Raw genomic sequence first — 15977 nt, 5'->3', positions numbered from 1 at the left:
CCTCAAAACGTCCTGATAGGTTTCCCTTTTCTCAAAAGAAAGACAACATTCTTAATCTGACCTGGTCTCTTTGACCTTTCCATTGCCCCTTGTATGCCCATGTGCCGCCCTAGATAAGACTGCTGATGCTTCAGGCCTTTACATGCTGTTCCCTGTGCCTAGAATGCTGTTCCTTGCATAGTTGCATGTCTCCCTCCCTTTCTTACTTCAAGTCTCTACTCAAATGCCTCCTTGTCAGCAAGGCCTTCCCTGACCTCAGCCTTTCGAATACTAAGCCCTCATTTCTCAGCTTTCTCTATTCTCCTTCCCTGTTTTATTTTTGGTGGAAATAAAAGATAGACTACCTTTTAAAACGTGGTACAACTACTTGTTACTTTGTTTTTAATCTGTCTCTTTTCATGGCATTGTTGTTTTCTGACAGCAGGAATTGTTATCTTTCATTTCATTGATGATATCCTCAAATCTAGAATAGTGCCTGATGCATATAAGGAAAAAATGAAAAACTTGGCATAAATGCGTTCTGAGTGCTACAGAAGGCACTGGAATAAGACAAGAACTTACAACTTTTGAAATAGCCTAAAGGTCATGAAAACACAGTGTGATGATTCCTATAAAATAGATTTATGTAAGAGAGCACAAGAAATGAGCAGGTAATAGTGGTGAGGGTTTGCCTTGAGTTGGAAGGATAAGAATGTATCTGCCCAGGCAATTCCTATGGGCAAAAAGCAAGCACTCTGTAAAGATGGGTAAAATGAGATTGAATGGCAAACTCTTCCATCAGCATAGTTCTTGGCCTGCTGTGGGTTTGAGTGGCTTGTGAGTGGGTCAATGGAAAAGGCACAGATAAAAACAGAGCTTGTCCCTTGAATGTATATGAAGGCCATTACTTTAAACCCATTTCCACTTGCCCATCCTAAACAAGATTGCCCCATATTTTTAAAAGCAATAAAAAATCATGTATTAGAAGAAAACTTGTACTATTAGATCCAAATGTCTTTATATATATTTTTTATTTTGTGCTTTAGTGAATTAAGCTTTGACATTCAGTTTATTTCTATATCTAAAACAAAGGCAGGATGATATCTTGACAACACTGTAGACCAAGCCTGCAAATAGGTTTTTAACCTCATGATACTTATTAATCATGGAATCATCCTTATAAATGATTTATAACACAGTTCCCAGAAGCCCACCCCACTAATATGTGGATCAAATGGTGAAATGAATATCCTGAGCCCTCCCATGCCCTGAAGCACTACTGTCCACATGAAATGAGTGGAACCCTGGCTCAGAACTGGGTTCCCAGTTACTTTGGTATTGTCAGGGCAGCACAGTTTTATAATATTCTGAATGAGAATATGATTTTTTTAAAAAAAATTTACACATTAGAATACTAAATTTGAATGAAGGCACTGGCAAAATAGTCACTCACTCCTACCTCCACTGGTGAATGAAAAGGTAAGGGCATCCTGTGAGTGGCCCAGGAGGTTGGACAGCCTGCTAGGATGGGAGACAGTAAAGCCAAGCTGGGACCAAGCCTTTCTGCATTGGTGTGGCCTGGGGACAGAGGTGGCCAGGAAGTGGCTCCTCAGAAGCTCTGGTGGTGGATAGCGAGGAAGGCACAGTGTATGTAGAAGGGGTTGGGCTACAGGAAATGATGTGTAGTACTGGTAGGCTTCCTTTGTAGTGGAGTGTTTCTAAATCAGGGACAGCCTTTCAAAGCAAGTTACTTCTGATTCACTAGGATAGTTGACTAATAAAACATTTTGCATATTTGTATGTGTACACATATATACTTACACATACACACGGAGAGAGACGTTACACATACATTTATATACACATGATTATAGCAATATATTCAAGTAAATGATTCCTACTATCTCAGCACTTCACTATTTTAACCCTTGTTCTTACTTTTAAATGTTATTCCAGCGTGGCAGCAAGTTCTGTGAGATGATTCATGATACGTTCTGATGAAGTAGAGAAGGACAAATGGGAGCATTCCAAGTATCAGGCAATTCTGTTTCATAGCAAAGACCTTGTGCATATCTGTAGGTTTCTAGTATTTTAGTTCAGGGAACTGAGAAAGGAACCTGGATCTATGGACCAAATATCTGCATTCAGGTAAAGAAATAAAACTGGCATTTATGATAGTAGTCATAAAACAGCCACATGCTCTTAAAAAGTATTTTGTCATAGTAATTTTAAAAATCAAAAACTACAATATGACCCATATTATTTGATGAAGTTCTGTGTTTGTGTTGGTATCCATGACTGTTGTGTTTTGTTTCCCCTCAGTGGGTATATTTTCCCCTCCTATTGGTGTGTCTGTCTCCTAGTCTTTGCACGGTAGGTTGTGCTCAGTGTCTTCGTTTCTGCTCATCTTTGTCAATCTAACTGTGCCCACCCCCACCCCATGCTTAGTCTCTTTCCCTTTTTTCCAGCCTCCCTGACTTCCACTTTTTTCCTTGTGATCTCTTATAGCTCATCCTCTCTTTCCCTCTCTCTCAACTTTCCTTCTTTTCATAGTGTCTGTCCTTCTGCAAATCTCTTATAAATATCCATGCTAGATCTATCCTACTTGAAATTAAGAAACACATTCTTTTGAATATTGAAAAAAATCTATAGTAGAAACCACAATGGGAATTGCTAGAAAAAAATTAGTAAATAATGAAAAGGTCAACATTGGTAAACTCTGTTCCAGATAACAAAAATAACATGACTCTCCTTCTTACTACAAAATCATACAAATGTAAATAATACCTGAAGGAACTATTCATATATAAATTTCATCCAGGAGTAGTAAATTAATTATATTTCAAAGAAAAGAAGCTAGTATATTAGTTTCCAATATATAAGATATGGTTGTAATGATCCATTTTTCATAAAAATATTTAATTCTTACATCAAATTTTTAAACCTATATTAAGCTCCATTCTCAACAACAATTCGGAGCCTGCTCCTTAGTGAGAGTTCACATATGTACCTCTTGGGAAAAAGAAAATAGAATGTTCATACTAGAGAACAGAAGGACATCTATCCTTTATTCATTACAGTACTAATTAGACTTTGTGTTTTCAAATTTTCATTTAGAGCTCTACTAAATTAACTTGATTTTACTTATATGGCCCTGGTTGGTGTGTTTCTGGGAGTGACTGACCCCTAGAAACAAAAAGCTCCAAATCCCATCATTAGTTGATGATTTTTACTTTGTTAATAAATGAGATAATTTTCATTACTAAGGATGTGCCTACATCACAAACATGTAGGAATTTGATATTTGATAGGTTTGGACATGGTGCTTATAGAAATAATTCTTGATAAAATCGTCCATAATAAACTTTTGCTTCCCTCTGAGTTATCCGGCTAATTCACACGATCTTGAATTTATCCACATGGCCATGAGTTAGATATTAATCACCTTTGTTAATTTTGTTCAAAAGTAATTTTAAAGCTGACATTTTTTGATGTGTATTTTACAATCACTGTCACTTACTCCATTCTGATGTTCCATTAAAAAATGAGAGCCAAAGTGGAATTTTGCCAGTGCCTGCATGGAGGGAGGTTCTACATTCTATTCAGCACCTTCCATTACAGCTTAAGTTCTCACTCTGATTATTAAATAACTGCAATTTACTTCGAACCTTAAATTTTATGACAAACTGTTTTGTTTTGTTTTTTCTTGAGAAGTGTGCATGGAAGGGTTCTGTTTATCTTCCAGCTGCAGAAAGTGCTTGCTCAGTGGCTACGTGATCAAAACAAATACTCCATAACCTCTCGGAGTCCGCAGGCACCACGCTACACACACATATATAAAGTATAAATATGTTTAAATAAAGTAGAAAAAAGATTTAAAGTCAAGGAGAAGACATAGAGTATGTCAGTCCTCACAAGACATTTGCCAAACAAAATAAAATGAAATATTGATTAAATGGGAAGATGATTGAAGCTTTTCAACAGAATTCATGGGGGTGATTTGAAAATAACAGGAATATACTTGTATTTAAGATTTCTTTTTCTTTTGAGTTTGAAGTTTGGGCTTAAACTCATTTTCCCCAGGGAAGAGCTAAGCTAGCATGGCTCATTCCTCCCCAGAAAGCAGGGGTTACCTGGCAGTCCAATGGTCCTATTGAGCAAGCCTAGGGAAGGAGGAGGAATAGAGGGAGCAAGGGCATCTCCCAACCCCCATTTCAGCCTCAACTATGTCTTTTGCTTTTTAAATTTAACCACTTTAGCGAGCATTTTCCAGTAACAAAATTTCTGCTAGTAACATAATTGCTATATAAGATTTTATGAAATACTATACTAGGGAACTTAAAGGAGGGTACACTTTATTTTCTTTTAAATATAGATATTTATGAATATACCCAAAAATGAATGTATGGGATGTTATAGTATACTAATATAATGTACAAAAACACAATATTTTTATCCCCACTATCATGGGATTTCACAGTTCTCTTTATTTAACTTTTTATTTTATTTTTGTCTAGGAATACAAACTTTAAAGAAAAGAATTCAGTGTGTTGACTCATTAGTTAAAGTAAAAAGAATCACTTTGAACTCAATTCTACAAACACATTTAATTTAAATTGTCAAGATACTACTATTCAACCACGCGTAATTTTTTTAACTGATAAAATCTTTTTTTGTTGTTTTTTTTTAACTGATAAAATCTATATAATAAAATACTTATAGGATCAACTAAGATGATGCCATAATAATCTTCTTCTGGAATTTTTTTGGGGGGGAGGTGCTTGGGTGGCTCAGTCGGTTAAGTGTGACTCTTGGTTTTGGCTCAAGTCGTGCTTTCAGGGTCATGAAATCTAGCCCCAGGTAGGAGAGTCTGCTTGAGATTCTCTCTCTCTCTCTCCTTCTTCCTTTGCCTCTCACTCTTGCTCACCCATATGCTCTCTCACACTCTCTAAAATAAATAAATAAATAAATCTTTTTAAAAACTTAATTTTTTTATTTACAAGTAGGGCTATTTTAAATATCTTCAAATATATTACTATTTTATATATAATATAATACTATTTTATAAGGGAAACATTTATGAATTGTGAATTTCATTTTGCTATTTCTTTAGGATTATATAAGATTCCCTATATTTCATTTTTCTTAATACTTTGTTTTATTCTGATATTTGACAAAATATAAAACCACATATTTTTATTTTATGTACTTACAAGAAGGTATTTTGAAGTATTAATAAATTAAAATAACAGTCTTGCTTTAACGGAGTTAAATTTCTCAGAAAATAACAAATCTCTTTCTGTATTTAAATTATCTTTTTATTCTTTTGATATCCTGATCCTAAAATCCACATAATGACCATCTCTTGCTGTCTTTAATTTTCTAACTGTATCCTATTATATCAACTTCTTTTGGGGAAATCCCCATGACCCATCATATTATGTTTCTGAAAAGACCAATGAACTATTCATATATTGCATGGCTAAGCTGTTGCTATATATTAACTTAATTGTTTACTCAATCTATAGGCAATTAAAAGAAGTTTGGTGGTACACATATTATTTAGCTGAGATACACCATTTGCTTTTGGCTACAAATTGGAGGAAATTTATATTTTAATTAGACCATATTCCAAATTTTAGTGTATTATTTTGTGTTTTAATGAATGATTGAAGAGTTCTTTCTTTAAAATTTTTTGTTCATGTGAAGATTGAGTTATTTTAAAACTGTATAATTCTTCTGCATTCTTGTAGAGTTTGGAACTGATTGCTTCATCACATCATGTTCATTTGGTCAGTCTTTATGGGGACCAACTAAGATTTCTTGGCTTACCTGCTACTGTTAATTTACCTCCTGTCCGATTTTCAACTGTGTTGCAAAAGCACATCTTCAGTGATGAAGGGAATTATAAGCAAAAGCTCACATGGATCAGTGACCTTTTGCTCCAGAGAGGTGGGCCAATGCATCTTCTGTACTTTCAGTGAGTAGCTTTTTGATGCATCTCCTGGAGAAAGGCAATATTCTAGTTTCATGTTTGTACTGACATCATTTTTATATGCTTATGTCTGGGTGGAATTGAACTTCAATGAACATTTACTAAGCATCTTACTAAGACACAGGCCTTATATTATATACAAGAGATATAAAAATAAACAAGAAACAGTCTCTGTTCTCTTGCCGATGTTTTCAGGTTACTGGATGAGACAATTACAATTCAGAGGGTTAAGTTTTATAATAATAGTAAATGCCAAATGCTATGGTGACATAGAAGCAATACACTCTGACAATGTTGCTGGGATGACATCCCAAAGGAGGGTATGTTCACCAGCACAAAAGGGCAGCAGGAAGTTTGTAGGGTCTATTCTTAGTGCCACTTACCTATTACCTCACAATTCAGAGCAAGTTATTATTATTATTATTATTATTATTATTATTATTATTGTAAGGTGGCTTTAATGGCTTGACTATTTTATGAAAAAACTGTTGTGGATGTTACACAATTAATCTATCATTCATAAAACTTAATCTCAATTAAATGAGGAGAAAAAAGCATTTATTAGCTGTGGCCTTATTGGAAAAAAAATTCCTCCCTCTTATAAACCTGATATTATCAAATAACCTTGCCAGTGGAATCAGTGTTCCATGACAGCAAACTAACCATCGATAAATAGCAACAACTTCAATGCTGACTTTATGACATGAGTAATAGGGGAAGCTTAAATGATAGGTTTAGTCTAGAGCACACTCTAGCTTTACATAGCTCTGTAAACATGAGCATAGTCACAAGTTTCTAAGACATAGCTGAGAGAGCTGGCTCATGAATTTCAGGCACTGTCTTTAATGAATGAGCAATATCTATATAGTCCCTGTATAAAAGTAAATTTGCCATTCACAGTAGCCTTTCGGCGCTCTCAGGAATAATGAGACCCATTTCAAATGAACATAGGACTTTAATTTTCCCACAGGGTCCTATCTCCTGATTTCCTAAAAATGTGGTCAAGTAGATTGTCTGGGTATCCAAACCTCAGAGTGTTGGTGTACAGGGTTTTTCAGGAAAGGAAGTGATAACTCCTCAAAAAAAAAAAAAAAAAAAAAACCTTCAGAGAAAATACCTTATATCAAATGTGACATTGTGTCTGGGGTAAACATTACAGCACATTTGCCTAAATTCTTACCAGCAATGATTTAGGCATTTAGGATAATCTGTTAATTTTGTGAAAAATATAGTGGAAAAATATTGAAAGTCCAATTTTCTAGTACATAATATCAATATTTTATTTTTTCTTTTTTTTTTAATGAGGTACTTAGATTTCATTCAGTAGGTAGTATTTTAGATCACTAAAATGAAGCTTATCTGTTAAAACACAGGGACAAGAGCATTCATTCTGTGTACCTCTTCTCTGACCTACTCTCTCACATTTTGCTATGGCACTCATTTCAAATGTAATTGTATATTCTCTCTTGTCAGTTATTGTGGTCTCATCATGTTTCATACTTTTGTATTTTTTATTATATTGAGCTAATAACAAGTCCCTTGGAAAAGCCACTGAAATATGTCTATTTTTTAAGATTTTAAAATTAAATATATAATGATAAAGACCTATCATGAATGGATATCACAATGGATTGTGAAAAGCATATATCAAAACAATACACTGTGTTGTCAGATAAACTTTTTTTTTTAACCATCAGTCTTTCAAGTAAAAAGTATCAGTGTTTCTTGGTTTTCTGACTGAGTGATAATGAGATGTATCTTTATCTTCTTGCTTCAAATGGAGTCAAAAGGAAACCCATGAACTGCAGCCAAGGCCAGAAATGCTCAAGGCATTCAAAACAAACACGCAAGAGGGACTATATCAGTTCTATAAGTCAGGAGTGAGTTTCACACCCACCAGTACTTCCAGCCTAGCCACCAGTACCTGCCTTCAGGCCCCAGGGCTAATCTCATCAATCCTTTACCCAACATTAGATTCCCTGAGAAACAGACTGAGACAGAAATATGCAACACAATGTGGGGCTTTCTTTGGTGGAGGGCATGCTTATGAGAGCAACACTTGTTTAGAAGAAAGGGCAGTAGGACTGGGCACCTGGAGAAGTTGAATTGCAATTCAGTTGCAACAGAAGCCTTGGCTACTTCTACTGAAAGCTCTGGGATTGTTCTTCAGAGTTTGTCCTGCCTTAAGGCAAAGGTGAATGTGGGCTGCCCCTACGGGGATGTGATTTGGGGTTAGATAGTTCTCTGACTAAGGGCAATTCCCAAAAATGGATTTAGCTAAGATCCATTAGATTCCAGCACTCTCACTAAGTGGAGGAAATGAATACCTTAGTCCTGAAGCAGAGAGAGAGTAATGGCATATTATGGTATACACTATAGTCTACACTTCACAGTTCAAATCCACTTGCTTTGTATATTAAGTTTATTTTCTACTTACTCTTCTATTAATTCCCTTTATCTTTGCCAAGTATCTCTGCTGATCTAGAGGGCTTACTTGGTGGTATGACTCAGACCTTTCTCGTGAAGGGATCTGAGCTCCTAGTCACCATAACATTTAGATTCTCTATGTGCTGCATGTGTTGATTTCTTGCCAGGTTTGAGCCAGGAAAAAACAGGAGACACTGCAGTGGATCACTTGGGTGCTAAACGTATTCTTCTCTGTCACCAAAATGTAACAGCAGCCTCACTACTCCAATGATCAAAGTCAGTTACTCCTCCCAGAATGGTGACTCTTCTTTGCTTGCTGACTATCCCAGCAAAAGAAGTCCAAGTGACTGAGAAGCATTCAAGGCTTAAAGTTTAATAGGACTTTTACTATGTTCCCTGGTAGAAGCATTCTTTTTGGGGATCAGGGATCATTAGAACCACAGAACTTAGGTTTGTGGTGAGGTATATGTATAGGTCCTCCAAGGTGGTCACTGGAAGTCATAGTAAACCAAACCATTCCTAAGACTACCTCTTAGTTCTTGTACCTATTTATTCAAACTATCAAGGGCATAGCATTATATAATAATCATAAAAGTGCATATTGCCAGTGGACAGGCTTACTCTGGCCTACTCCTCCCCTGTGGCCCAAAACCCAGTGGATGGTGTGTCCTGGCCCAGTGGTTGCAGACAATCTTCACAGAGGACACCCCTTGAATTCCTGGCTCTGTGGTTATGAGGGATTGTGTTTACGGGTGCCAAGGGGCTGAAACATCATAGAGACAGTTCTTGGCAGGCTACCACTGTCAGGTCATTACACAGAGAGCAGACTGAGACATTCCCCCAGTCTTCCTGTGACCACTTCTTGTAGCCTGAGAGAGACAGCTGTTTGCCTGAAAATAGAAATAAACACAGAGTCAAGCAAAATGAGGAAACAGAAGAATATATTCCAAATGAAAGAACAAGATAAAATATCAGAAAAAAAATTAATGAGAGATAAGTAATTTACTGGATAAAGAGTTCAAGGGAATGTTCATTAAGGTGCTCACCAATCTACGAGAAGAATAGATGAACACAGAACTTCAATAAAGAGATAGAAGCTATAAGAAAGTACCAAACAGAAGCCCCAGAGTGAAGAATATGATAACTGAACTGAAAAATATACTTGAGGGGTTCAACAGCAAACTAAATAAAGTAGGAAAAAAGATCAGTGACCTGGAAGACAGGACAGTGGAACTCACCCAAACAGAGCAGCAAAAAGAAAAAAAGAATTTTAAAAAGTGAACACAACTTAAGGGACCTATAGGACAACATCAACTGGAACAACCTTCACATTATACAGGTCTCAAAAGGAGAAGAGAGAGAAGGGGACAGAAAACTTATTTGAAGAAATAATAGCCAAAAACATCCCTAACCTGGGAAAGGAAACAGCCAGATCCAGGAAGTACAGAGGATTTCATATAAAATGAAGCCAGAGATCCACCCCAAGATACATCATAATTAAAATGTCAAAGGTTAGTGATAGTGACAGAATCTTAAAAACAGCAAGAGAAAAACAATTTGTTATGTATAAGGAAAACTCCTTAAAACTATGAGCAGATTTTTCAGCAGAAATTTTGCAGCTCAGAGAGGCATCCCATGATATATTAAAAATGCTGAAAGCAAAAACTTCTAGCCAAGGATATTATACCTGGTAAGGTTATCATTCAAAATTAATAGAAAGATAAAGTGTTTTCCAGACAAGTGAAAACTAAAGTAGTTCATCACCACTAAACTTGCCATACAAGAAATGTTAAAGGGTCTTCTTTAAGCTGAAAAAAAGAATGCTAATCATAACAAGAAAACATGGAAATAAAAGCTCATTGGTAAAGGTAAATATATAGTGAAATCAGTAATCATAAAGCTAGCATGAAGGTTAAAAGACAAGACGGGCAAAAAAATAATTATAAGTATAAAACTTGGTTAAGAAATAGACAAAATAGAGGCACCTAGGTGGCTCAGTCAGTTGAGCATCTGACTTGTGATTTCAGCTCAGGTCATGATCTCATGGGTTGTGCAATCAAATCCTGCACTGGGCTTTGAGCTCAGGTAGGAGTCTGTCTCAGATTCTCTCCCTCTCCTTCTGCCCCAACTCCTCCATGATCCCTCTCCCCCTACCTCTCTGTCTAAAATGAATAAATAAATCTTAAAAAAAAGAAATAGACAAAATAAAAATATGAAATGTGACATCAAAAACATAAAATGTGGGAGTAGGGAATAAAAACGCAGTTTAGTTCAAATTCAACTTGCTATCAACTTAAAATAGACTAGTCTATATATGTTCATATATGTAAGCTTCATGGTAACCACAAAGCAAAAATCTATAGTAGATACACAAAAAACAATGGGATAGCAATCTAAAAGTAACACTAAAGAAAGGCATCAAACCACAATGGAAGAAAGAAAGAAAGAAAGGAAAAATGGAACAGACAAGAATACAAAACAGCCAAAAAAAACAGTGAACAAAATGGCAATAGGTACATATCTATCCATAATTACTTTAAATACAATGGACTAAATAGTTCAATCAAAAGACATAGAATGGATGAATGTATTAAAAGAAGAAGATCCATCTTTATGCTTTCTCCAAGAGACTCAGATGTAAGGAAACACACAGGCTGAAAGTGAAGTAATAGAGAAAGATGTTTTATGCAGATGGAAAAAAAAAAACAAATGAAAAGCTGTACTTATTTCAAATAAAATAGACTTAAAGACTGTAGTAAAAAATAAGCTGGGCATTACATAATGACAAAAGGGTCAATGCAGCAAGAAAATATAACATCTAAAAATATTTATGTGTCATACATAGGAGCACCAAATTATGCAAAGCAGATATTAACAGACATCAAAGGAGAAATCAATGGTGATACAGCAGTATTAGAGGATGCTAACACCTATGAACATCAACAGATTAATCATCCAGACAGAAGACCAGGAAGGAAGCATTGACACATTAGACCAGATGGATTAAACAAAACATTCCATCCAAAAGCAGCAGAAGACACATTCTTCTCAAGGGCATATGGAACTTTCTCCAGGATCGATCATATGTTAGGCCACAAAACAAGTCCAAATAAATTTAAGAAGACTGAAATCACATCAAGCATCTTTTCATACCACAATGGTGTGAAACTGGAAATCAATCACAGAAAACAAACTGGGAAAAAAATCACAAATACGTGAAGATTAAACAACATGCTACTGGACAACCAATGGGTCAATGAAGAAATCAAAGGAGAAATTAACAATAAAAACCTGAGACAATGAAAATGAAAATACAACATACCAAAACCTTTGGGAAGAACAAAAGCAGTTTTAAGATGGAAATTCATTGCACTTCAGGCCTACCTCAGGAAACAAGAAAAATCTCAAAGAATCCAACTTTACACCTAAAATCTCAAATAAACAATTTTACTTTACACTAAGTGAACTGGGAAAAAAAGAAACAAATGAAGTCCAAAGTTAATGAAAAGATGGAAGGAAATAATAAAGATCAGAGCAGAAATAAATGGAATAGAAAAGATCAGTGAACCCAAGAGCTGGTTCTTTGAAAAGAGAAACAAGATTGATAAACTCTTAGTGAGACTCACTAAGAAAAAAAAAGAGGGCTCAAATTAATATCAGAAATGAAAAACGGAAAGTTACAACTGATACCAAAGAAATACAAAGGATCGTAAGAGACTACTGTGAGCAATTATATGCCAACAAATGACAAACTAGAAGAAATCAATAAATTCTTAGAAACACAAAATCTTCTGAGAATGAATCATGAAAAAATAGGAAATCTGAATAAACCAATTATTAAGGATATTGAAGTGGTAATAAAAAACCTCCCAACAAACAAAAGTCCAGTACCAGGTGGCTTCACTGGTGAATTTTACCAAATATTCAAAGAAGATTCAATAGTTATCCTTCCCAAATTATCCAAAACATTGAAGAGTAGGGAGTATTTCCAAACTCATTTTACAAAGTCAGAATTACCTGGTTACAAAGAAATGGACAAGGACAAAACACACAAAAAAAAGAAAATTATAGTCTAAAATCCCTGATAAACACAGATGCAAAAATCCTCAACAAATATATTAGCAAACTGAATTCATCAATACATAAAAAAGATTGTACAGTGTGATCAAGTGGGATATATTTCAGGGACTCAAGGATGGTTCTCCACCCATATATAAATCAATGTGATATCCTACATTAACAAAATGAAGGATAAAAAAAATCTTATGATCATCTCAATCAATGCAGAAAAGCATTTGAGAAAACACATACATTTATGCTAAAAATGCTCAACAAAGCAGGTATAGAAGGAACGTACTTCAATGTAATAAAGGCCATATATGACAAGTACACAAATAACACCATACTCAATGGTGAAAAACTGAGAGCTTGTCCTCTAAGATCAGGAGTAGGGCAAGGTGCCCACTTTCACCACTTTTATTCAACATAGTACTGGAAATCTTAGCCACAGCAATCAAACAAGAAAAATAAACTAAGACCATCCAAATTGGTAGGAAGATGTTAAACTATCACTATTTTCAGATCACATAATACTATACATAGAAAACCTTTCTAAAACCTTCACCAAAAAAACAGAACTAATAAATTCGGGAAAGTTGCAGAATATTAAATCAATATATAAAAATCTGTTGTGTTTTTATACACTAACAACAAATTATCAGAAAGAGAAATTTTTAAAAAAAATTCTTACTTACAATTGCATTTTAAAAATATCTATGGCTGAATTTAATCAAGGAGATGAAAACACCTGTACTTTAAAACTACAAGACATTGATGAAGTAAATTGAAGAAGACACAAGTAAATGGAAAGATATCCCATGCTCATGGATTGCAAGAATTCATATTGTTAAAAAATCCACATGGCCTGAAGCACTTTACAGATTCAATGCAATTCTTCTCAAAATTCCAATGACATTTTTCACAGAAATAGAAAAAAATCCTAAAATCTGTATGAAACCACAAAACATCCTGAAGAGTCAAAGCAATCTTGAAGAAGAACAATGCTGAAGGCATCACACTGCCTGATTTCAAACTATATTACAAGGCTATAGTAATCAAAACATTATGATATTGGCATAAAAACAGAAACATTCATCAGTGGAACAGAATGGAGAGGCCAAAAATAAACCTGTACATATATGGTGAGTTAATTAATGACAAAGGAAGCAATAATAATTGCTTAATAATATACGATGGAGAAAGGACTGTCTCTTCAATACATGCTGTTGAATAAACTGGACAGCCACATGCCAAAAGATGAAACTATCACTATCTTGTACCATACACATTAACTAAAAAATGTTTTAAAGCCTTGAATATAGGACCCAAACCCACAAAATTCCTAGAAGAAAACATAGGCAGTTAGCTCCTTGGCATTGCTTTTGGCAATATTTTTGGATCTGACTCCAAAGGCAATGTCAACAAAAGCAAAATAACAAATAGCACTACATCAAACTAAAAAACTTCTGTGCAGTGAAGGAAATCATCAAGCCAACATAAAGGCAACCTATTCAGTGAGAGAAGATATTTGCCAATCGTGTGCCCGCTAAGGGATTAATATCCAAAAGATATAGCGAATTCATGCCATTCAATCACAGGAACAACAACAAAACACATCAATCCAATTTAAAAATGGGCAGAGATCTGAATAGACATGTTTCCAAAGATATATAGTTGGCCAAGAAACATATTAAAGGATGCTCAACATCATTAATCATCAGGGAAATAAAACCAAAACCACAATGATATATCATCCCACACCTGTCAGGATGGCTATTATAAAAAAAGATAAGAAATAACAACAACAACAACAACAACAACAAAGAAATAACAAGTGTTGATGAGGAGGTGCGGAAAAAGTTAGACTTGTGCACTGTTTGTGGGAATGTAAATTGGTGGACCCCCTACAGAAAACAGAAATGAGATTCCTCAAAAAACTAAAAATAAGCTTTGCGCAGTGGCAGTATCGTAGCCAATGAGGTTTATCCGAGGTGCGATTATTGCTAATTGAAAAACTAAAAATAGAATTACCATATGATCCAACAATTCCACTTCTCGTTACCTATTTTAAGAAAATAAAAACACTAATTCAAAAAGATATATGCACCTCTCTGTTCTTTGCAACACTATTCACAGTAGCCAAGATATGGAAACAAAGTTATCTAGCAATGAATGAATGGATAAAGATGATGTCATGCACACATGCATGCACACACTCCATGGAATGCTACTCATCCATAAAAAAGATGAAATCTTGTATTTATAACAATATGGATGGACCTGGAGGGTGTTATGCTAAGTGAAATAAGTCAGAAGCAAGAGAAAACCAAATGCCGTATGGTTTCATCTTGGCAAGGTATTACCTCCAAAGGTAGCATCTCAACTATGCCTTTAAGAAGCCATTGTATCATTTCATCAGGCCAGAAATTTCTGCAATGTTTGGAAGTGATAATGGCAGTGTATCCAATTATTTTGTTCCCATAGTCATCTTCCTAACAAGATCTCTTGGTCCAATGAGATGTACGACAATTTCTTGTTGGTAGAACAGATGTTCTGTAAGCCCTCAGATAGTGTGGTACTACCTGAGGCCCTAAAGGCAAGAAAAGCAAATCCATATCCATAACGTGTAATTCCAGTCAAGTTGAATTACTACCCCTTCCAGAATAAAAAGAGCCTAGTGGTTGGTTGGTCATCTCAAAGGATAGTGTCATATTGTGTGTATGCCATTTATTTCCTTTGATGACAGACTGGACTGTGAGAGTAGCTAAATCAGTCTTAGTGGGAATCCATATTTTGGGTCTGTTCAATGCCTCATTCCCTACCCTTGACTCTACTCCATTAATGACTCCATTGCAACAGCATATGATAGCTGGAGACAGAGGCTGGCTAACTTCTGATCAGGCCATTCTATCTGGATGATGGTTTAATGCTTTGGTAAGTGCTCTGTGGTGGGTGTGATCATGCAAGACAAAGGCCTTCACATTTCACCCTGACTTTCATAAGTCCACCCACATACCTCTTCCTCAGACCTTGTCGCTGATCTTCCAGCTAAACCATTCCTTTCTGTCCCCACCTGACTACCTAAACTATTCTCTTTGCCTGTGGGTGCATATATTTTCTTACCTTGGCAATTTCTCTCTTCATGCAAAATGGAGGACCAGTTACATTGCTGCCCTGCCCGGTAGCTCTGCCCACTGGGGAGATTTCTTTACTCTATCCCTTTGAGAGCCACTCTTAAGTGGTGACCTGAAGGCTATTCTCAAATTGCACTCAGATGCTTTGTTAACTCACTTATAAATCAAGTTAATTCTTTTTCTTTCTTTGTATTTGCTATTCAGGTTCATCTGTGGCAGCTGGGGGTGAGGTACTGCCACCATAGTGGTGGATGTCATGTAGTTCTACTCATTCATCTTGCTTGTTTCCTCTACAGGAAATATTGCTTCAGCCCAATATTGGACCTTTCATTTTACGATGGATTACTTCCAGGCCTACTTGACATCATGACTTGGTAGATTAA

The 15977-nt window shown here is 35.5% G+C and overlaps 1 protein-coding gene and 1 pseudogene across 7 annotated transcripts in view; both read left to right on the top strand.

The window, feature by feature from the left end:
* The window catches only part of ST18 (ST18 C2H2C-type zinc finger transcription factor), a 145591-nt gene that overhangs the window by 49705 nt on the left and 79909 nt on the right, over window positions 1-15977 (top strand). The window lies entirely within an intron of this gene.
* Window positions 14407-14597, top strand: LOC119866782 (annotated as a pseudogene).

Source organism: Canis lupus, chromosome 29 (genome assembly GCF_011100685.1).
Source record: "Canis lupus familiaris isolate Mischka breed German Shepherd chromosome 29, alternate assembly UU_Cfam_GSD_1.0, whole genome shotgun sequence".
Lineage (NCBI taxonomy): Eukaryota > Metazoa > Chordata > Mammalia > Carnivora > Canidae > Canis > Canis lupus.
This window is presented reverse-complemented; position numbering and strand designations above follow the sequence as displayed.